The following is a 22,590-nucleotide window of genomic DNA, read 5'->3' as shown; positions in this document are numbered from 1 at the left end:
ATTCCTTCATCTCCTGGAATATTCTTTTTTTTTTTTTAGCTTTCATTAGAGACTTTATTACCAATCTGGTAATTCAATCTGAGTAGCCCTTCGAGTGTCTTTTAATTGAGATATAATTCACATACTGGGCTTCCCTGATAGGTCCACCTGCAATGCAGGAGACCCCGGTTTGATTCCTGGGTCTGGAAGATTCCCTGGAGAAGGGATAGGCTACCCTCTCCAGTATTCTTGGGCTTCCCTTGTGGCTCAGCTGGTAAAGAATCTACCTGCAATGTGGGAGGCCTGGGTTCAGTCCCTGGGTTGGGAAGATCCCCTGGAGAAGGGAAAGGCTACCCACTCCAGTATTCTGGCCTAGAGAATTCCATGGACTGTATAGTCGATAGGGTCACAAAGAGTGGGATATGACTGAGGGACTTTCACTTTCCTTCTTTCACATACCATAAAGTTCACCCTTTTAAAGCGTGGTTCACAAGTGTGGTTCAGTGGTTTTTAGTATGTTCACAAGATTGTGCAACCATCACCAGTATCTAGTTCCAGGATGTTTTCATCCACACAGGAGACACCCTGTACCCATTAGCAGTAACTCCCCTTCCGTGTCCCCTACCTCCCAGCCCCTGGCAATCACTGGTCTACTTTCTGTCTCTGGATTGTCCTATGCTGGGCATTTCATATAAATGGAATCTCCTGATATGAGGTGGTCTTTTGTGATTAGCCTCTTTCACTTAGCGTCGTGTTTTCAGTGTTCATCTGTGTTGTATACACGAATCAGTACTACATTCTCTTTACAGCGGGGTAATATTCCACTGTATGGATGTGCCATGTGTTGTTTGTGCATTCTTCACTTGATGGGCATTCTGGGATATTCTTACTCCCATTCTTCACATGGCTTCCTTCTCCCTTCTTTTCAGTTTTGTGCTGAAACTCACTCAGGTTTCCTACATAGTACTTACTACGATTTGCACTTGTATATATATTTGTCCCCCTGTTTGTTTATCTTCTGTCCTCTGTTCCAGACTGTGAGTTCTGTAAGTGTGGGGACCCTGTCTGCTTTTTTTTTTTTTTTGGCTGCAGGGTCTTCACTGCTGCTCATCCAGGCTTTCTCTTGTTGCAACGAGTGGGGGCTACTCTCTAGTTGGGGTGCACAGACTTCTCATAGTGATGGCTTCTCTTGTTGCAGAGCACAGGCTCAGTAGTTGTGGCTCATGGACTTAGTTGCCCTGTGGCATGTGAACTCTTCCCAGACCAGGGGTTGAACCCGTTTCCCCAGCATTGGCAGGTGGATTCTTAACCACTGGAGCAACAGGGAAGTCCCGACTCTATCTGCTTTTGCTCACCCTGCCTCACTCAGTGCCCAGAATAGGGTAGTACGTAGTAGTTGCTGGATGAATGACTCAGTACATCTCATCCAGTTCTCATTTTATATCCTCTTAAGGCAAAATGATTATAATTCCTTTCTGTAGGAAATTCTGTATCTGGCTTTCTACTTACCTAGCTCTCTACTCTAAATAGTGGCAGGTTGCTGGAAGGATTCCTCTGGTGTAGAACACTGTCTCATCTGCTGTGTAAGGCCACAGTGTCATTTGAAACTGCACATGGCTGCCAGTAGCAGAGATGAGAAGTAACAATGGTGTAAACTCAATGGAAGGTGGTTTCTCTTGTGAGTAAAATGTCCTGAGATCTGCAGTCTGGGGCTGGGCTGGCAGCTCCATAGTCCTCGGGTAAGGCAAGATACTTCTATCTTTTTGCTTAACCATCACTGGCACAAAGCTTTCATCCTTAAAGTGGCTTCATGGTCCACTGTGACTGCTGGAGTCAAGCCAGTGAGTCTGTAATCCAGGTAGGAATCGGGGTAGAGAGTGTGGCACAAGAGTGTGTGTGTGTTAGTCGCTCAGTCGTGTCCAACTCTTTGTGACCCCACAGGCTGTAGCCTGCCAGGCTTCTCTGTCCAGGGAATTCTCCAGGCAAGAATACTGGAATGGATTGCCATTCCCTTCTCTAGAAGAACTTCCCAACCCAGGGATTGAACCCTGGTCTCCTGCATCTCAGGCAGATTCTTTACCGTTTGAGCTACAGAGAAGTCCACACAAGTATAGTCTAGCTCTTTGTTCCTGGTGAGCAATTTTCCTTGAAGTCCCATAACAACATCTCCCTACCTCTTGTTGACTACCCCTAGCTGCAGGTCATCTTACACTCTAGCAAAGTAATGCTCAAAATTTTCCAAGCTAGGCTTCAACAGTACATGAATCGAGAACTTCCAGATGTTCAAGATGGATTTAGAAAAGGCAGAGGAACCAGAGATCAAATTGCCAACATCTACTGGATCATAGAAAAAGCAAGAGAGTTCCAAAAAAAAAACCATCTACTTCTGCTTCATTGACTACACTAAAGTCTTTGACTGTGTGGATCACAACAAACTGCGGAAAATTCTTCAAGAGATGGGAATACCGGACCACCTTACCTGCCTCCTGAGAAATCTGTATGCAGGTCAAGAAGCAACAGTTAGAACTGGACATGGAACAATGGACTAGTTCCAAATAGGAAAAGGAGTACAGTCAAGGCTGTATATTGTCACCCTGCTTATTTAACTTATATGCAGAGTACATCATGCAAAATGCTAGACCGGATGAAGCACAAGCTGGAATCAAGATTGCCAGAAGAAATATCAGTGACCTCAGATATGCAGATGACATTACCCTTATGGCAGAAAGCAAAGAGGAGCTAAAGAGCCTCTTGATGAAAGTCAAAGAGGAAAGTGAAAAAGCTGGCTTGAAACTCAGCATTCCAAAAATGAAGATCATGGCATCCAGTCCTATCTGCTGCTGCTGCTGCTGCTGCTGCTGCTAAGTCGCTTCAGTTGTGTCCAATTTTGTGCAACCCCATAGACAGCAGCCCACCAGGCTCCTCTGTCCCTGGGATTCTCCAGGCAAGAATACTGGAGTGGGTTGCCATTTCCTTCTCCAATGCATGAAAGTGAAAAGTGAAAGTGAAGTCGCTCAGTCGTGTCCGACTCTTAGCAACCCCATGGACTGCAGCCTACCAGGCTCCTCCGTCCATGGGATTTTCCAGGCAAGAGTACTGGAGTGGGGTGCCATTGCCTTCTCCTATCACTTCATGGCAAATAGATGGGGAAACAATGAAATGGTGAGAGGCTTTATTTTCTTGGGCTCTAAAACCACTGCAGATGGTGACTGCAGCCATGAAATTAAAAGACACTTGCTCCTTGGAAGCAAAGTTATGACCAACCTAAACAGCATATTAAAAAGCAGAGACGTTATTTTCCCAACAAAGGTCCGTCTAGTCAAGGCTATGGTTTTTCCAGTAGTCAGGTATGGATGTGAGATTTGGACCTTAAAGAAAGCTGAGTGCTGAAGAATTGATGCTTTTGAACTGTAATGTTGGCAAAGACGCTTGAGAGTCACTTGGACTGCAAGGAGATCCAACCAGTCCATCCTAAAGGAAATCAGTCCTGAATATTCATGGGAAGGACTGATGCTGAAGCTGAAACTCCAATACCTTGGCCACCTGATGCGAAGAACTGACTCATTTGAAAAGGCCCTGATGCTAGGAAATATTGAAGGCAGGAGGAGAAGGGGACAACAGAGGATGAGATGGTTGGATGGCATCACTGACTCGGTGGACATGAATTTGAGCAAGCTTTGGGAGTTGGTGAATGACAGGGAAACCTGGCGTGCTGCAGTCCATGGTGTCATAAAGAGTTAGACATGACTGAGCGACTGAACTGAACTGAGCTTCGGGGAAGCTTGGGAGATGTAGTCTTCACTGAGCATCCCTAGAAGAAAGGAAAGAATGGCTACTCGCTGGACAGCTTGCACCAGAAGGTCCATTTCCTGCCCCTGGGCCCTGGCAGTCAACTTCTGCCCATTGGCCTGAGCCTTCAGGCCTGAGCCTTCCCTAAATGGCCAGAATCAAAGGAGTGCCTTTCTCTGTCTGATTGACCAGAGGGGGAGATTTTGAAGCCTCTTGAGAGCCTTTAGTCCAAAACACTGACGATGTCACCGGCATTAAAAATAACGTATTGCACCTTTTTGAACATTTAATACACCATCAGTTCTGCTCTAAACATTTTTCATGGAGTAATTTACTTCATGGGGCTTCCCAGATGGCTCATTGGTGAAGAATCCACCTGGCAGTGCAGGGGACACAGGTTCGATCCCTGGTCCAGGAAGATTCCCTAGAGAAGGAAATGGCAACCCACTCCAGTATTCTTGCCTGGAGAATCCTATGGACAGAGGAGCCTAGTGGGCTATAGTCCATGGGGTCTCAAAGAGTCAGACACGACTGAGCGACTGAACAACAACAAAAACAATTTGCTTCATCCTCATCTCCACCAGTTTCCAGATGGGGAAACTGAGGCACAGAGCAGTTAAATAACCCTAGACATTCTTGCTGTTAATATTTTCTTCTTCATTCTTCCCTTTCAGTGTATACAATGAACAAGAGGATTAAAAAATAAAGCCTGACCTATTTTGGTAGATTGACCAGTGTTCGGTCTCCCATCTGATGAGCTGAGTTCCAGAGAGTGCTTTGTGGAAAAGCACTCGGCAGTTGAAACCACATTGACAGGTTGTTTTCATAGGAGTGCAGGAAGGGGCTTAACTCTTGGCACATCCAGCAAATGCCTACTGACAGGAGGAAAAAGGATCCACAAGCTCTGCAGGATTTCCCCAGCCCGTGCCCTGCAGCCAGTAGACCTCAAAGCATTTCTGTCAGTGGGCAGGGCATGGCCTTTGAAACCATGGCCTCTGCGACGGCTCTTAAGGTCCATGGGGAGAAAGAAGGCCCTCCCCAGTTTAGATCCTTTGAGAATTAATTCAGGCACCAAGTTATCTTTCTGGATGCCTGTGATCTGGAGACAGTGAAGGACAGGGAAGCATGGCATGTTGTAGTCCATGGGATTGCAAAGAGTTGGACACGACGGAGCGACTGAACAACAGTAATGATCAGCCATGCTTGATGGAAATCTCTGATTCTCAGAGTTCGCCTCTGAATTGGGACTTTTTGAGACAGTGCCAGGCTCCTGTTAGTGACTCTTTACAAACTCTAGTTAGTGGTGTGATGGTGCCCTGTGATGGAGCCGGTGTTTCGGTCAGGAGTGCATTGGGCTGCAAGTATCAAGACGACACTGGTGGCATTGTCACTTCAGCACGTTGGAAGTGGTTTGTGTCTTATAACACCTACATGGAGAGGATGTGACTCAGTAACTTGGCAGAGTGAATGCCGGCGCTGTGCCCCATCATGGCCACAAGACGGCTGCTGCCCCCACCCTCCCCATGGGGCTGGGGCACCCTGAGAGTTCAGTCCTTCCCTTCTGGCAGAGTAGTGTTCTGGAGACGAGAGGGATCCTCTCAAATCCAAGTATCACATCCACGTTCCAAGCTGGAAAAAGGCAGACTGGTGTAGGGGCAGAGGGCCGTGTGGGTGAACCTCATTCTTTTCGTGAGGAGAGCAAACACCTTCCCAGATGCCCTGACTGAGAAAGTTCGCTTACGCTAGTGTGGAGATACAATTCTGCTTTATCTTCTAGATACACTTGTAATTTCCTTTTGCATTTAGGTCTTGGATCCATATGAAAACGATGTCTGAATGTGGGTTCAGGGCTGAGCCTTTTCTGTTAACTCTGTGTTTGGGATGTGGCATGGTTGGTGGTTCTGGCGCCAGACCCACTGGGTTCGATCCTTCCTGGCTGCACCACCTCCTTGGCTGTGTGACCCTGGGCAGGCTACCCCTCTGTGCATCAGTTTCCTGAGCTGTTAAAAATGGGGATGCTGGTAGACCCACCTTCACAGGCTTGTTATGATGGTTAAATGAGTTGATAGTTGACTTGAAAACAGTTCCCGGCATGTAACAAAAACAAAGCCTTACCCTTCAAGCAAGAGTGAGAATTCACAAGGTCTCATGGGCCTGGGGACTTGGCATGGAATCTCAGTCCCCAGTCAGTGGGGAAGGTGAAGCATGTCACTGAGGTCACTGTCTCTTTCTAAGAAATGGCCAGACTGTTCTCTGAAGATGACTGTTGCAATATACGCTCCCACTTGCAGTGACTTCCCCTAATTCCATAACTTCAGTACATTTGGTGGTGTCAGACTCTGACTTCTTAGCCAATCTGCCGTGCATAAGATGGTCAATCATGGATGCTTTACCTGAGCAGTTTCTCTGCAGAGGTATGTCATGTGCCACTCGACCAGGAGTTACTTGGGTTAGACTGGAGGCAGGACAGCCATGAGACGGTTCCCCCCACCCCACCCCACCCCTGGCACAGTGAAGACCTCAGAGTTCCATGCTCAGAGCCCAATACCAAGATGCTTCTCTGGGACAGGGTTGGGGAGGGGCAGAGGCTGAGGAGAGGACAGAAGATGAAGCTGTAAGATCCTCGTAGTGAGCGATCCAGCCTTGGTCATATTTGTGGACTGAATCTGTCAGTGAAAGAACCAGTGCTGAATCGTTAGTGTGTGTTATTAATAGAATATAGGTCATAAGAGGAAACATTTAATTACAAGAGGATCCCAGTCGCTGTCATACAAGATAGCAGTTGAGGGCCTGGATTTTCCCACGGCAAAGTCCTTTCTTCCCATAGCAGCTTTTTGTTGGCAAGCGGATAGAGGCTGTTCAGCGAATGGAGATTTTCCAAAGTTGCTGTTTCAGAGACAGGGTGGGGATGAGTATAATGGGAATCTTCTCTAAATGAAGGGTGATTGGACCACTTTATTAGTAGGTGAGTAGGTCCCTCATGCCCCCAATGTAAAGCTCTGGTAAAGTCTAAGAAGAAGAACGCAGCTTGTAGCTGAAGGCCCCTCCTGGACTTGGTTCTCGTTTACCTCGAATTGAAATGCCTAGACCAGCCACTTACTGACCTGTCTGCCACAATGACCGCCTGGTCAGGGGGGTGCCTAGAGGTTGGATGAACACTGGCCAGGATGTGTGTCTTGTTCAGTAAAAGACGGAAAGCTGCCATCTCTGGGCACAGGGAGAGAAAGGAGCTGGTAGGGCCTGGTCCCAGCCTTTGGGGCTGCTGATCCTGCCCACTGGGGAAGTGGGTGCCAGCACCAGTCACAGGCTCTCACCGGTCAGATTAGCCACCCCTTTACCCAGGTGGCACTAGTGGTAAAGAATCGACCTGCCAGTGCAGGAGATGCAAGAGATGTGGGTTCAAACCCTGGGCCAGGAAGATCCCCGGAGTAGGAAATGGCAACCCACTCCAGTATTCTTGTCTGGGAAATTCCATGGACAGAGGAGCCTGGTGGGGTACAGTCCATGGAGTTGCAAAGAGTTGGACACAACTGAGCACACACACACACACAGACTTCCTTCCTTGGTCTTTGTGAAGAGGTATGAGTGGATGACCTTTCCATGTGAGTTGAGATGGAAACTGAAGGGAAGAAGTGCAGGGACAGAAAGACCCAGGTGCATAGGCTGCTCTGGGGTCAGGAGAGCAGCGCCCGGGTTGGCTGGCCTTGCAGAAGCACCTTGCATGGAGCCATGGCTATAAAGCCGGCTTCACGGGATTTCAGTGAGGAACAAAGCCAAGGTCATTAACATGTAAGCGCCATGAAATGTGATATAAGAGATTGGTTTTCAGGATGTTGATTGTGGAGTAATGGAACTTTTGTCAGACACTTCCCTGAGAGCCCATTTTTAAAAACAGAAAAAAGTAGAGCTGCTGTAGGGGAATGGTGGTACGGAGGCCCCCTGCTGTCTCCCTAAAGGCTATACTCGGGGGAGTTCAGGGTGAAACCTCCTGGGGCTCTGAGGAGGCTCTGCGCCCAACTGACCCTGAGTCCCAAGCAAGACATCTCAGCATTCTGAACCTCAGTTTCCTTATCCACTAAGTGGGCAGATCAGACTAGCTTGAAGATTTCTTCACCCAGTTCCTACGAACAAAGGTTTCAGAGGTCTTTGACATCCCTGAGACAGTTTGGGGGGTGGAGGCAGGGAGGGGGCATTCCTAGAGAGACATGACATGGTTTTGTTTTGTCAGCTCCTCGGAAGGATTATGTTAATTGGAACACGAAGGAGCACTGTTGATTTCTGAGGTCCCTTCCAGTTCTAACAGTCAGTTATTTCTGTTGTAAATGACAGAATGAATCCTCCCAACTCAAACTGGCTTAAACTGCAAATGGGAAATTCATGGCTCTGGTACTTGAAAATCTCAGAGCTGGCCTGACCAGAGTCCGCACTCAGGTATTCTTGTCAGGAATCCACCCTACTCCACTTATGGATTCTGCCTCTTTTGGCTTTGACTTTATTCTCGGGTGACCATCCCCTCCCCCAGGGGGCAGAGAAAAACCCTCAGCAGCCCCTACCTTCCACCCTTTTCTTCCTCCCAGTAATCCAGCAAAATGTCCGGGCTCGACTGTGATTGGCCTTTCTTGGATCACGTGTCTCTCCCAAGAGCCAATAGCTGTGGCTGAGGGGAGGAGTCATCAGACTTGGAGGCAGGCCAGGATGCCCTCTGACCCCCAGGTTCTCTCATCCTGGCTTCTGTTTCTTGGTATAAACCCTAGGAAGCAAGGTGCGCAGCCCTGTGACTGTAGCCTCTGTGACAGGTGAGCCAGGGCTGTTGCTCTGGTGGGCGCTGGAATTGCTTAAGCAACTCCAACGGGGGTCCTTCCTTCCCAGGTGGTGTAAGAGGGGCTCTGGGCTGTCTGGGGTCCTGGCTGAACTCCTGGTGCTAAAGCCTGCCTTTGCTGCATTTCCACACCCCTTGGACATCTTCCTTTCTGCTGCAGCCCCTCCTGTGTATCAGGGACCCCAGACTGATGGACATCACAGCTTCCTCCATTTGACAGGAAATAGATTCTCAGCTCAGAGAGACGTGGCACCACCGCACGTCACTGCTGATGTGCCTTTAAAGAGCCATGAGCATCACTCTAGAGAAAGAAAGGGGGGAAATGAGTGGCAGAAAAGCAATTTCCGATGCAGTTAAAAAGGCACTGATTACAATTTTACAGGAGCTTTATTGCAGGTGCTTCCTGATCATCCCAAGAATTGTGTTAATGGAAAGTCTGGTGATAAAGGAAGGTTCTTCTTCTGGTTCCCTCCTGCCTTCCAAGCATGTTGAAAATCAAAATCATTAGTATTTCATAGACCAGCTTTAGGGACTGCAACCACCCAAGAGATTATTTCTGAGTTTTTACAGAGTGTATGTTTTTCTGTATTTGATGATTCTATGTATAGTAGCTGTTTCTAATTTTATTTTGTGCTTTCCAAAGTGTCTTGGTAGTGAGCTGTGGGAATTGTCAAGAACTGTACTCACTGCTTCCCTTCTGTGTCAGTTGAGAGTCATTCAGTTGTGTGAACAAGTAGAAATTCAGGTCAGCCTGCTTACATATGAGAGGAAATGTTTGAACTTGCAGTCTGGGACATTCTATGTATAACGACCTCAGGGGTGCCGGGACCCCATTTCCCTCTGTCTCCTGGCTCTGCAGTCCTCTGTTGGTTTTATTGTCAGATGGGCTTTGGGGCAGCTCCAGGTATATATCCAACTAGCTTAGCAGCCCAGGGATTTTCATATTATCCCAGCTCACGTCCTGAGACTCTCCTGTGGATCTCATCAGCTGGCTTTGGTGCCAGGGTCACCCTGAGCCATACCTGAGGTTAGGGCTCTGGAAAAGGGGGTGCGGTGACTTTATTGGCCAGGCCTATGTTTTTGTGACACCATTCCCTTCCCTACCAACCTATGGGTGGGGTCATCCTCACAGGAATCCCATGGGCTGAGTGAGAAAGATGAGGTTCTGAGGGCTGACCTGGAAATGGGAAGTGGGTACAGGGTGGACCAAAACCACCCAGTACCCAGGACCGCTTCCCATATGAAACTCAAACAGATCTGGATCTGCCCCACATCCCCTAGCTGTTACCTTCCCTGAACACCTACTCCACCTTTACCCTATTTCAGGACTAGCACAGGCATTCTTAGTCTTGGGTTTGTGGAGCCTTGAAGAATCCTTGGATGGAATTTAGAGGATCATGAAGTTGGCTGGGGAAAAATTACATCTTTATTTTCTCTACCATCTAACTGATATAATTTCCATTCCTTCTGAGCAAAGGCCACAAGCCACATTGTATTAGCAACGCCCATGACTTTGTCGCCACTCAAAAACTCAAAAGTATTTCCGTATCATGTTACTGTTGCGGACATTGCAGGCTATCATTTACACTCAAATGACTGTAGTTCCTGGACTCACTGCTAAGATCTTGTGATTTAAACCGTTCATTGTTGCTGTTGTTCATTTTCTCAGTCATGTCCAACTCTTTGCGACCCCATGGACTGCAGCATGCCAGGCTTCCGTGTCCTTCACTGTCTCCCAGAGTTTGCTCAAACTGATATCCATTGAGTCAGTGATGCCATCCAACCGTCTCATCTTCTGTCAGCCCCCTTCTCTTGCCCTCAGTCTTTCCCAACATCAGGGTCTTTTCCATGAGTCAGCTTTTCACATCAGGTGGCCAAAGTACTGGAGCTTCAGCTTCAGCATCAGTCCTTCCAATGAATATTCAGGGTTGATTTTCTTTAGGATTGACTGATTTGATCTCCTTGTTGTCCAAGGGACTCTCAAGAGTCTTCTCCAGCACTACAACTTGAAAGCGTCAATTCTTAGGTGCTCAGCCTTCTTTATGGTCCAGCTCTCAGTGGAAAAACCATGACTTTGACTATACAGACCTTTGTCGGCAAAGTGATGTCTCTGCTTTTTAATATACTGTCTAGGTTTGTCAAAAGCATTCATAAAGAAGCACAAAGATGACTATCTCAGAATAGGTTTTGTGTTACAGATATTTTGATATCTGAATATAACTGATTTCCTTTGTCATCTTGTGTATTGTATTTTGTATGTTTGAGCATGTGATTCTAAGAAAGAATCCACACCCTTCTTCACCAGGCTGCTAACAGGGGTCCCTGGCCTGAGAAAGGGTAAGAACTAAGAACTCCTTTTGGCTTCTCCAGCATCCGTAAGGGCAAGATTGTTGAAACTGTCCTAATCCTTAGGCTCTGGAAAGTAGGCCAGCTGCTTGCTAGGTTTCCTTCCTTGGAGGCTCGCTGAAGGATCTGGCTGGCATGTGAGGTCGGCCTTGGCGTGTGGATGGCATGTGGACATGGCAGCATCAGGGCAGGACGGAGAGAGTCCTTGCCAGCCTGCAGTTAGCCCTCTCTTCGTTGATCACCGTGACCACGTGGCCTGGCCAAGTGGTCAGGGACAGGCTGTGAGCAAGTGTGAGGGACCAGGCTGCCTGGGTTCATCCTCCCTATAGTGTACTTTTGACTGGCTGGGCAGCCTCAGCTAGTGGGCCCTTTACCCACTGTGTGCCTCAGTTCTCTCATCTGTAATATGGATGCAATAATGTTTTGTATTTCTTAGGCTTATTGGGCGGGGGTGGAGACATGAAATGAGCTGGCACGTTCTGCTGGGACAGAGCCTGGCACATGGGGAGTGAGAGTCTCCATTTAGCATCTGGGAAGGTTCTAGGTTGTCCTCTCAGGTCTCATCTCCCTGCCTTCATGCCTGGCCTCAACTGAAACGTGATGGTGAACCGTGCAGACGGTGGCTCCTCGACCCAGAGACATTCATTCATCCATGAACTATCCACTCAAAAATGCACACCCATACTAAATATTCAAAAACATAAATCAGTAATACAGAGTTACAAGTCAGGACAAGAACTTTTTTTCCACCACTCCTCTGCTCACAGTTGTCTAAAGGAGATGTCATTATAATGGGCTTTCATCTGTGCTCCTGATACCTCCATGCCCTCATCTCCAACAGGCACTCTGCTTCTGCTGCTCCTGAACACCCCCCCAACCCCAGCACACACACGCTCACGTGCGCACACACACTCCTGCCTCAGGTCACGTGCACCGGCCATCCCTGTGCCTGGAAGGCTCTTTCCCAGATAGTCACGCAGCTCATGGTCTCCTGTGTTCAAATCTTCGTCCTCAGGCCTCCTCTAACCTCTCAAGAAAAGCAGCAGCCCCCTCAGTCTTAGGCTCCATCAAGGCGCCTGCCACTCTCTGGCTGCAAGTTGTATTTGTTCAGTGTCTCCCTCCCCTGCTGCAGTGTCTGCTCCCTGTGGGCAGCGACCTGGTCCCGGTCACTGGAGTACCCTCGGTGCCTGGCATGCAGCAAGCGTTCGATAAATACTCATTGAGGGAGTGAATTCGTGAATAACGCATGGATACTACAGTAGGAAGGCTCATATTGGCCAAAGACATAACTTTGTGTTTTTTCCTTTGTGTCCATAGATGCACAGTCTTTGACCTCGGCTCTCCTGGGACCCATAAGGAGCACTAGTGTCCAGAACGTACCAAGGGTGAGTACTAAGGTTTGTTTGACTTTGGTTTGCTTAAGCTTTATAACTTGTGCATGCAAGAGTTTTTTTGCTTGTTTTTTAGTTTTGGATTTTTTTTTGTTTTTTCCTTTTTCTATTATTTCTTTAAAATTTTTATTTGGAAGAGTATCAAGGGAAAGACAGAAGTCTCCTTCACTGTCCCTCCCAACACCCACAGTCTGATGTCTTCCTTCCGAAGTAATGACTGTCAGTAGCTGGGTGGGTGTCCAGCCGGACCTCACTTCCTTTCAACTTTTTAATTTCCGTTTTTAAAATTTACACCAAGTGAAATTCAGTTTTTGGTGTGTAGTTCTTTGAGTTTAGGGAAATGCATACCATTGTGTAACTGCCACCACAGTTAGGATACAGAATGGCCCTGTCCCCCACCGTGTAGATGTGCTGTGTGTCTATAAGCTAAAAATGTCGTGCGAGTAGTTACACGAAATTAAAATATGTGTACACGGTAAGTACTTACCTGTAATATGAAGATTTCTAACGTGTTTTGTAGTAGATTTCTGGGTGTTTGGCTAGTGAGCACCCTTTTTGGTTTCTTTGGCCTAGACCAGATGAGGGGGGCCTTGGGGTGGGGGCTGTCCCAGCTGATAGTGGGGCATTCCTAAACAAGGACACCTACCTTTGTTGGCAGGATGCCACAAGGAGCTTGGGAGAGGAGGTGCTGTCTGACCCTTGAAGCACCAAGAGACCACAATAGTGTGGCAAGTGGGAGAACAGAAGATTCTGGCATCCAGGCTCTGGATGCAGATAGTGGTGTTGGCTGAGTTGCTGGAACCAGTCAGTCGAATTTGGGAACTGAGTGACTCTACAGATAGAGGGAATTTCCTGGCAGTCCAGTGATTAGGGCTTCAAGCTCTCACAGCAAAAAGCCCAGGTTTGATCCTTGGTTAGGGAACTAACATCATGTGGCCAAAAAACAATTTTTTTTTTAAAATTAAAAAATTCTAGACAGTATCTTCTTCCTTGTTTGTTTCTTGGGTCTCTTCATATTCCTTCATCCTGGTATATGGCTCTGTCCAGGTATGAAAGCTTGTTTGTGGGGCAGTCTCTTAAGACCAGATTTCCATTATGGGATGCTTCTTGGCCCCATTCTTTATTAACTTTTTTCTTTTAGAGGAATTTTAGACTTATAAAAAGCTACAAAAATAGTACAAAGAGTTCACATTATCTACCCTTCAACCAGCATCCCCTAATGCTACCATCTTATACAACTGTAGCACAGCTATCAAAACCAGGAAGTGAACTCTGGCCCAGTACTATGAACTAAGTTACAGGCTCGTTTCACTTGTTTTTTCACTGATGTCCTTTTGGTGTTCCAAGATCCTGTCCAGGATCCCTGACTGCGTTTAGTGGTTCCATCTCCTTAATCCTCCTCTAGTCTGCCTTGGTTCCTCAGTCTTTTCTTGTCCTTTTTGACTGTGACACTTCGGAAGATAGCGGTTCTGTTATTTTGTAGATTGTCTCAATTTGGGTTTCTCTGATATTTCTTCATGACTGCAGCATATGCATTATTTGGCGGAACACCTCAGAGGTGAGCACCCAGAGGTCCACGTGTCTCATCACTGGTGATATTAACCTGGATCACTTGGTCAGGTTGCTGTCTGCCGGGTTTCTCCACTGTCCAGTAACTGTTTTTCCCTTTGTAATTGATAGATATCTTGGGAGAGGTACTTTGAGACCACACGAGTTTCTCCTTAACCTTGCACCCACTCATTTTGGCACTGGTAGGGTGAATCTTGCATGCAAGTTATTACTGTGGTATTTCCCAATGATGATTTTTTTTTTAAGTCCTTCATTCCTTTTACATTTATGAATTGTCCTCATGATTAGTTCTGTAAGGAAGACCTGTCCCTTCTCCCTCATTTATCTCAGTTATTAACATATATTTGTATGGCCTTATGAAGTGAGGTGAAAGTCAGTCAGTCGTGTCCAACTCTTTGTGACCCCATGGACTATAGAGTCCAGGGAATTCTCTAGGCCAGAATACTGGAGTGGGTAGCCTTTCCCGTCTCCAGGGGATCTTCCCAACCCAGGGATCGAACCCAGGTCTCCCTCATTGCAGGTGGATTCTTTATCAGCTGAGCCACCAGGGAAGCCCAAGAATACTGGTGTGGGTAGCCCATCCCTTATCCAGCGGATCTTCCTGACCCAGGAATCGAACCAGGGTCTCCTGCATTGCAGGCGGATTCCTTACCAGCTGAGCCACCAGGGAAGCCCTAAGGCCTCATAGAGCCTCATTTTAATCTAGTGCAGCCCTTTTTAACATGGTAAAAGGGGGACTCCCTGGTGGCCCAGTGGTTAAACCTCTACGTTTCCAGTGCGCCAGGTTCTGGTCCAATCCTTGATAGGGGAACTAAGGATCCCACGTGTCGTGCAGCATGGCCAAAACATTTTAAAAAAGAAAAAAAAATTTTTTTTAATTTAGTATAGTCTAAGTTCCAGTTTCTGAGTGAATTCCTAGTATTGCCTCTCAAGCCACAGGAGGACCAGCATTGTTCCCACCTGGTAACCAGTACATCAGGGACTGGAGAGCAGGAGATGGGGTTTCATTTGTCCCTTCATTTGTTCCATTCATTCCCTCAACAAATAGGCATTTGAGCACCTACTGTTGTGTTCCAGGTACTGGGGATTCAGGAATGAACAAGACAGACAAAGTCCTTCCCCTGCAGGCACTGACATCCTACTGAAGGATAAAACAACAGACAAACAAGTGAATGTCGGGATAAGTACTATAAGGATGAGTAAAGCAGGAAAGGGGACTCACTGGGAGCAACTGAGGGTGATTTTATTTTATTTTTGGCCACACTTTGCGGTGTGTGGGATCTTAGCTCCCCAACCAGGGAGCGAACCAGTGCCCCCTGCACTGGGAGCACGGAGTCTTAGCTGCTGGATCACCAGGAAAGTCCAAGGGGGCGATTTTAGACCAGGCGATTCAGGAAGGCTTCTCTGAGGAGGCCCTGACCTAATTCTTGCACCTGCCAGCCAGGAGAGCTGAACGAATTAACTCACTTCTGAATAGGGTTTCGGGAATTGTGGCAAACAGGAAAACGTGTTCCCTCTTTGAGGAGCAGCCCCTACTTAGCTCTAGCCCATTTGCCGCCCTGTGGAAATGCTAAATCTTGCCAGATCTTCTGATATTTTTTTTCCCCAATAGAAGACAAAAATGAGGAATTTTTGCCAACCACCTGAACCCAAATTATGGTATATCAGTTAACTTTCAGAGATCAGTGGATGACTATCTTTTGTTCATTTTTATTGTGTTTATTCATTAAGTTACTTTTGTAGCAAAAGATACCAGTTTTGTTGTTTGAGTAAGAATGTAGATTCTACATATAAATATATGTGTATATATTCAAGTTTATTAAGCAAGTAATTGTATAATGGGACGTATTAATAGATGCAGCTGAAAAGGGAGGGTAGTACACAGCGACTCAGGTTTGGTGAATGCTGCCCTGTCTTGGCCTTCCATGCTTTCTTCTCTGAATCAGGAGTTCTCAGCCAGGGACGTGAACTGAGGCTGGCAGGCGGTTACCATGGCCGTGTGCCCTGAGCCATTTGTGTCATGATGGGTGCAGCAGCCTGGAATGGTTTCAGCTGCAAGAGCAGAAAACCCAGCTCACAGCAGCTTAAGCAGCAGCTTAATGAGGGTTGCTTTCTGTCCCATAACAACAAACCAAGAGGTACTTGGCTGCCAATGTTAGTTCAGAGGCTGAGTAATGTCTAAGCTGGGGCCTCGTTGAGTCCCTTGGCCTTTCCCTCGTGGTTCTAAAGTTGCTGCTGCAGCTCCAACCAGAACACGGAAGGGCACATCAATGCTAGCAGCCTGTTTCTTTCTTTTTTTCAGTTCTGAACTGCTCAGCACTCCCAGAATCCCCCTCCCCAGAAGATTCCACTTATGCATCCTTGGCCAGAAATGGGCCATATAACCTCCCCTAGTTCTAAACTATAAAAGTGTTAGTCACTCAGTTGTGTCTAACTCTTTGTGACCCCATGGACTGTAGCCCACCAGGCTCTCCTGTTCATGGAATTCTCCAGGCAAGAATCTTGGAGTGGATTGCCATTCCCTTCTCCAGGGGGTCTTCCTGACCCAGGGATTGAACCTGGGTCTCCTGCGTTGCAAGCAGATTCTTTACCATCTGAGCCACTAAGGAAGGTGAGAAGTTTCGTTTAGCTTTTCAGCATCTTCTGAGGAGGAAGCCAGAGAAAAAGAGAATCAAGAGTGTCAGTGAGTTAGCCAGCCAACAGTGTCTGGCTCCACAGGGGAAGAAAAACAATAATAATGAACAGTAATGGGTACTGACTCGGTGCCAAGCCCTGCTGTAAGCACTTTACATGCATGATCTCATTCACTCCTTCCACCCACCCTGTGATGTCGCTGCTGTGATCTCCCCACTGTAATGACTTAGAAACTGAGGCACCGAGAGGTGAAGCCCTTTGCCAAGTAGAGGAGCTGGAGTGGGAGTCTTTATTTTGTTTATTTTTTTTTAATTTTAAAAGATGATTTTAGTTTGGCTCTGCTGGGTCTTCGTTGCTGCAGGCAGGCTTTCTCTAGTTGTGGTGAGGAAGGGGGCTGCTCTCTAGTGTGGTGCATGAGCTTCTCATTGCGGTGATGTCTCTCGTTGCAGAGCATGGGCTCTAAGGCACACAGGTTTTAGTAGCTGCAGCACATGGGCTCAGTGGTTGCGGCTCCCAGGCTCTGGAGCACAGGCTGAGTTGTTGTGGCGCTCCGGCTTCGTTGCTCCGAGGCATGTGGGATCTTCCCAGAGCAGGGATCGAACCCATGTCTCCTGCATTGGCAGGTGGATTCTTTACTGCTGAGCCACTGGGGAAGCCCTGGAGTGGGAATCTTTACAGTGTCTTTAGACTGCTCACTCTTGGCCACTGCATTTGGTTGCTTCATAAAAGGTCCTGGGGTTCCAGAGTGCTAGCCGTCTGACTTCAGTTTAAATTCTTCTAGGAAGGGAGAAATCGGGCAGCATATTTGCTTTGGGGAAGTTTTGATCATTAAAAAGCTTCCTCGTGAGTCACATCCACTCTGTGTTCACATCTCAGTGGTTCTGGTCCCATCCTGGTGAGGGGCACTGGCCACACACCTTCCTCCTGAGGACTGTTTGTGGCTTGCAGATGGTGGAGTCGTCTCCTGACCTCCTTTTCCAAACAAGCTGTGCCTGTGCTTTCAACTCTTCTTCCCAGAATGGTACTTCCAGCCTTCCTTCCTTCAACACATATTTAATATGTGCCTCCTCGGTGCCCATCCCTATAGTGTAGTGGTGTGGGTGAGACGGCCCCATGGCTGAGTGGGCCCTGGACTCGGGGGGCTCCTCGTCCAGTGAGGGAGGCAGGCCCTCAGACAGTCACAGCCCAGGCTGTATGTGGCAAACCCAGGAGGTGATGGGAGCCCAGAGGAGGTGCCCAGACAAATGTGGGGGTCAAGGAGGTCTCCTGGGAGCAGCTAGGGCCCTTGAAGGAGACATAGAAATCATCAAAGAGCAATTTCTCTCTCTCCTCTAACTCCCCTTTCTTCAGGGAAACTCTTGCACTGCAGCTCTCATTGCTCCATCTCCACTGCCTTCCTGTAGGATGAAGGGTTTGGACTTGGGTTTCCATTCGTCCGTCCAGTGGACAGATCCCATTTGGGCACTGGGCTCCCAGGGCTGCCCTCTTGGATAGAGAGTATTCGGGGAAATCTCTGTAGATGCACAAGCCAGAGCGATGAGAGTGCTGAGAGGGGAGGCCGCGGGCCCTGGGAACTCTGAGGAGAGACACCCGACACTGCCTTGGGGCTTTGGGGCCAGCTTCTCAAAGGAGAGGAAACCTATCAGAGCGGGCTGACACGGTGGCCCGAGAGCACAGGCTCGGAGCCAGCCCACCTGGGGTCTAGTCTTAGCTTGATCACTGATGAGCCCCAAGTGGGGAGCCTAACTCTGGGAGCTTCTGTTTTCTCCTGAAATTGTCTTGGGAATTACAACATGACTATGAATGTTGGGGGCTTCCTTGGTGGCGCTGATGGTAAAGAACCTGCCTGTCAGTGCAGGAGATGTAAGAGATGCAGGTTCAATCCCTGGATCAGGAGGATCCCCTGGAGGAGGAAATGGCAACCCACTCCATATTCTTGCTTGAAAAATCCCATGAACAGAGGAGCCTGGCAGCCTATAGTCCATGGTGTCACGAAGAGTAGGACACAACTGAACAGCAACAACACAATGAATCTCAAGTACTTAATGCCTGGCCAAAGTAGTCACATAATAAATGAGATAGCCATGGTGGTGGCGGCGATGGTGGCCACTTTCATTCATTAGCCTTTACTGCGTGTCAGAAGTTAGGCATCCTTTAGTCCCCAGCCTAAAAGATAATAATAAGCACTCACTGCTGCTGTTAGGATTGTTTATTCCTCAGATACAAGTGTTTACCTTGCGCCTAGCTCCGAGCTAGCAGGGTGCCTGGACTATGCTCTGGAAACAGCTGAGACCTGGGCCAGAAATTTTATGGGAGAAGAGAGGAGTTTGTTCAGTATGTATTGGAAGCTGACAGCTTTCAGTCTCCCAGTCCCATTTCCATCTAGTCCCCGGGTCTTTCAGCGAGCGCTAGCCTCCAACGCATGGGCTGCCCTTGACCTCTGTGGCCAGAACGCATGGATGCTCTCTCTGCTCAGCCCATCAGCCGAGTCCCAAATTAGACCTGACAGTGTGATTTATTCTCTGGGATGGAGCCGGGAGGGCAGAGCCCCAGTGGGTGATTCCTAGGGAAGGTTGTCAGCCCGAATTAGCCCAGGCCCTTCATGCAGCCTTGCTGTTTCAGCTTCCACTAGCTAATAGGGTTTTCCAGGGTGTTGCTGGCTTCAGAGCGGCCTCCTCCCCATTCCCAGGGGCCAAGCCTTGGCTGTGATCCCTAAGGGGCTGTGTTTGATGAGGGCCCTGAGGCGGGCTGTGCCTGAAGGGAGTGGGGGCTCTGGGTCCTTTCATCTGCCGCAATAGGCACTAAAAGTGCTGATGCCCCAGGGAGCAGCTATTCAGTCTCCTCTTCTCATCCTTTCAGTGAGTCAGTACTGGCAGCTGAAGCCACCTCCCTGCTCCTCACCTCCCAGTCTGTAATCACAGTTGTCTCTGCCTTCATTCATCCACAGAGAATGCCAGTGAGAGACAAGATTCTGCTGCAGGAGCAAATTCACCCTGAGATCCTAGAGGGTGCATGCAACAAATGTCGACTTCTTACTCATGACCCAAGTCAGGTCTGCTGGGGGGCTTTACCTTGAACCTCAGGAACCCAAGACTGAGGGGGTGGGAGGCTCCCCTGTCTTGAACAGCGGGAACCTGCAGACACCAAGGTCACCACTGCAGGGCACGGGAACTAGAGGGTCACACAGCAGAGCTTAGATGCCAAGGCCAGAGTGACGCAATCCACCTCTGCACATCTGGAACTAGCTGCATGGCCTTGCCTAACTGCAAGGGGCCGGGATGTGGGTGCTCACGGGTATTCAGTGAGCAGTAAATATCTGCCACTGTAGGCAGGTGTGGTATTTATTAAGCACCTACTGTGTGCCAGCTCTTCTAAGGGGGCTCTGGAGATACAAAGGGGCCCCTGCCTTCTTGGGGCCTGTGGTTCCATGGAGGAAACACAGCCCCAGTAAGTAATCACTGAATGATCCGAGTCATTATCTCTGCACTACATGCCCTGATGGGGGAACCAGGAGAACCTATCCAAGGGGGACCTGCCCCGTTCAGAGAAGTCAGAGGACATCTCTCATACAGACTGCCATTTGAGGGGAGGCCTGAGGACGTGTGGCTCCCCACGTGGCTCAGTGATAAAGAACCCACCTGTCAATGCAGGACATGTGGGTTCAATCTCCAGGTCAGGAAGATACCCCTGGAGCTTCAGGGGTACCCCCACTCCAGTGTTCTTGCCTGGAGAATCCCAAGAACAGAGGAGCCTGGCGGGCTATAATCCATGAGGTCGCAGAGTCAGACACAGCTGAGCATGCGCACGCATGCACTGAAGGCTGTGTAGACCTTCGTGGATCAGGGCACATGCCCAGTAGAGGAAACAGCATCAGCAAGTTCTGGACGTAGGAAGGAGCTTGACTCGGAAGGAACTGGAAGGCAGCCAGCCTAACGGCATGATCCTGAGTTGGGGAGAGGAAGGTGGGGGCAGACCATGCAGGGTCTGCGTGGTTGTGGGGAGGAGTTCAGTGTTTGTTAACACCTACCTTTTGGAGCTGTTGGAAGAATTACATGAGCTCAATCATTCTTTCAGCAAAGGCTGATTTCAGCTCTTTGGCAGGCAGCGTTTCAGGTCCACAGGACATAGTGAGAACAAGATGGACACGTGTTCCTGTCTCATGTAGCTGGCATTCTGGAAGGTCGGGGGAGACAGATAAGAAGCAAGAAAAACAAGTAGTATCATTTTACCTGGTGCAAAAACTTCTGACCAGTGAAACAGTAATTTAATAGAGAGCATTTAGTTCAGATGCTTTTGGCCACGAGTAACAGAAAACCTGATTTGTGCCGACTTAAAACTGTCAAGAAATGTGTGGGCTCCCCAAATCTAGGTGTTCTCAGGGCTGAGGACTTGGCTACTCAATGCAGCGTGGAGAACCCAGGTTCACCCTGCGGCAGCTGGGCTGTCCATGATGCACCTGCCTGCACCTTAAGACAGGCCCCTCCCATGATCACTGAGTGACAGTTGAGACATCGCAGGCAGTCTCAGGGGTGGAAGCAGAAGCTTTTTCAAACTCTGAGTGCCCCAGGGATCTCCTTCAGCCCACCTTTGTGGGCTGTGAATTGTAGGGCCCATGGGAGAGCAGGAAGGCGGCTTCTGCTAGAGTCCAGATGGCAGAGGATGCAGGACAGAACCAGGGTCGGGGGAGTGGAGGGTGATGAGGGGGCAGGTTAGCAGGGAGAATGGCTGGGGCTTGCTAACAGCACGGCTGCTGGAAAGAAGAGATGCTGAGCACACACGCGCACATGCATGCACACACACACGGATGTCCGCCTTGCACTGTGTCCTTCTCCTGTAAAAATAATGGTGTATATTTGCATATTGCAGGCTCTGAGAAATCTTACAGGAAAGAAACCTGCTTCTTTGACGATGGAACCTTTTGCTTTTCTAAAAGGCACTTAATAACCTGTTCTGCAGAAAAATTTGAAAATTTTTGTTTTAATGGTGTCTCATCTTCGTGGCACCTTAGAGTCACTTGGGGAGCTTTAAGAAACCCCAAGGCCTGGGCCCCACCCCCAGAGCATTTCACTAGAGTCACCAAGGGTAGGACCAGGCGTGGGATGGTTTTTTTTTTTTTTTAAGCTTCCCAGATGTTTCCGGGGTGCAGCTGAGGGTGGGAACTATTGTTTTATTGTGTCCTTTGGTGAGCCTCACATTATAAAACTGTATTGTTTTTCTGTGTTGTCTGATTATCAAAGTAATACTTGCTTGTTGTTTAAAAAAAAAGAAAGAGATCAAAGGACCTAGAGTCTGCCAAGATAATCATTTTTTCAAGCCTGATGTGTTCCTTCCAGATTAAAAAAAAAATAAAAACTTGTACTTAAAAAAATATATATGTTTTGTATAAAATATTGTGTATGAAGTGTGTGAAGTGTGAAAGTCGCTCAGTCGTGTCTGACTCTTTACAACCCCATGGACTGTACAGTCCATGGAATTCTCTAGGCCAGAATACTGGAGTGGGTAGCCGTTCCCTTCTCCAGGGGATCTTCCTAACCCAGGGATTGAACCCAGGTCTCTCCCTCATTGCAGGCGGATTCTTTACCATCTGAGCCACCAGGGAAGACCAAGAATACTGGAGTGGATAACCTATCCCTTCTCCAGCGTATCTTCCCAACCGAGGAACCAAATCAGGGTATCCTGTGTGCAGCCTGAGCTCCCTGCTGAGCTACCAGCTGAGCTACCAGGGAAGCCCCCAATATTTTTTATATATATATATATATTTATATATACAAAAGCCCCTAATATTCTATATGTACGTATATATATATCCCAAAGCAAAGTGAGTGACTGAACTGAAAGCAAAGTAATTCCCCACCTTTCCAGAGAAAAGTTTTTTTTTTAAGTTTTGGGGTATACTTGAAATATTTAGGGATAATGATGACATAATCAGCAGCCTATCTATATTTTTCAACTTATTAATTTTGTGACACATTTAGAATCATGATATTAAAAATGTTGAATTCAAAATGTGGCTTAGATCCTCTCACTTCGTAAAATGTCACTCATACTATTCACAGACCTCCT

General features: G+C 48.0%; 1 protein-coding gene across 2 annotated transcripts in view; it reads left to right on the top strand.

Moving 5' to 3' along the window:
- The window catches only part of SIPA1L3 (signal induced proliferation associated 1 like 3), a 249,460-nt gene that overhangs the window by 89,848 nt on the left and 137,022 nt on the right, over window positions 1-22,590 (top strand). For both annotated transcript variants that reach the window (XM_081516644.1, XM_081516643.1), the window contains exon 2: window positions 12,251-12,318. The gene's annotated coding sequence lies outside the window, so the exon portion shown is untranslated. The remainder of the gene's footprint in view (window positions 1-12,250; window positions 12,319-22,590) is intronic.

This window comes from Giraffa tippelskirchi, chromosome 7 (genome assembly GCF_054371585.1).
Source record: "Giraffa tippelskirchi isolate mGirTip1 chromosome 7, T2T-mGirTip1v1.2.pri, whole genome shotgun sequence".
Taxonomy (NCBI): domain Eukaryota; kingdom Metazoa; phylum Chordata; class Mammalia; order Artiodactyla; family Giraffidae; genus Giraffa; species Giraffa tippelskirchi.
Note: the sequence above shows the minus strand (reverse complement) of the source record. Positions and strands in the feature narration are given on the sequence as shown.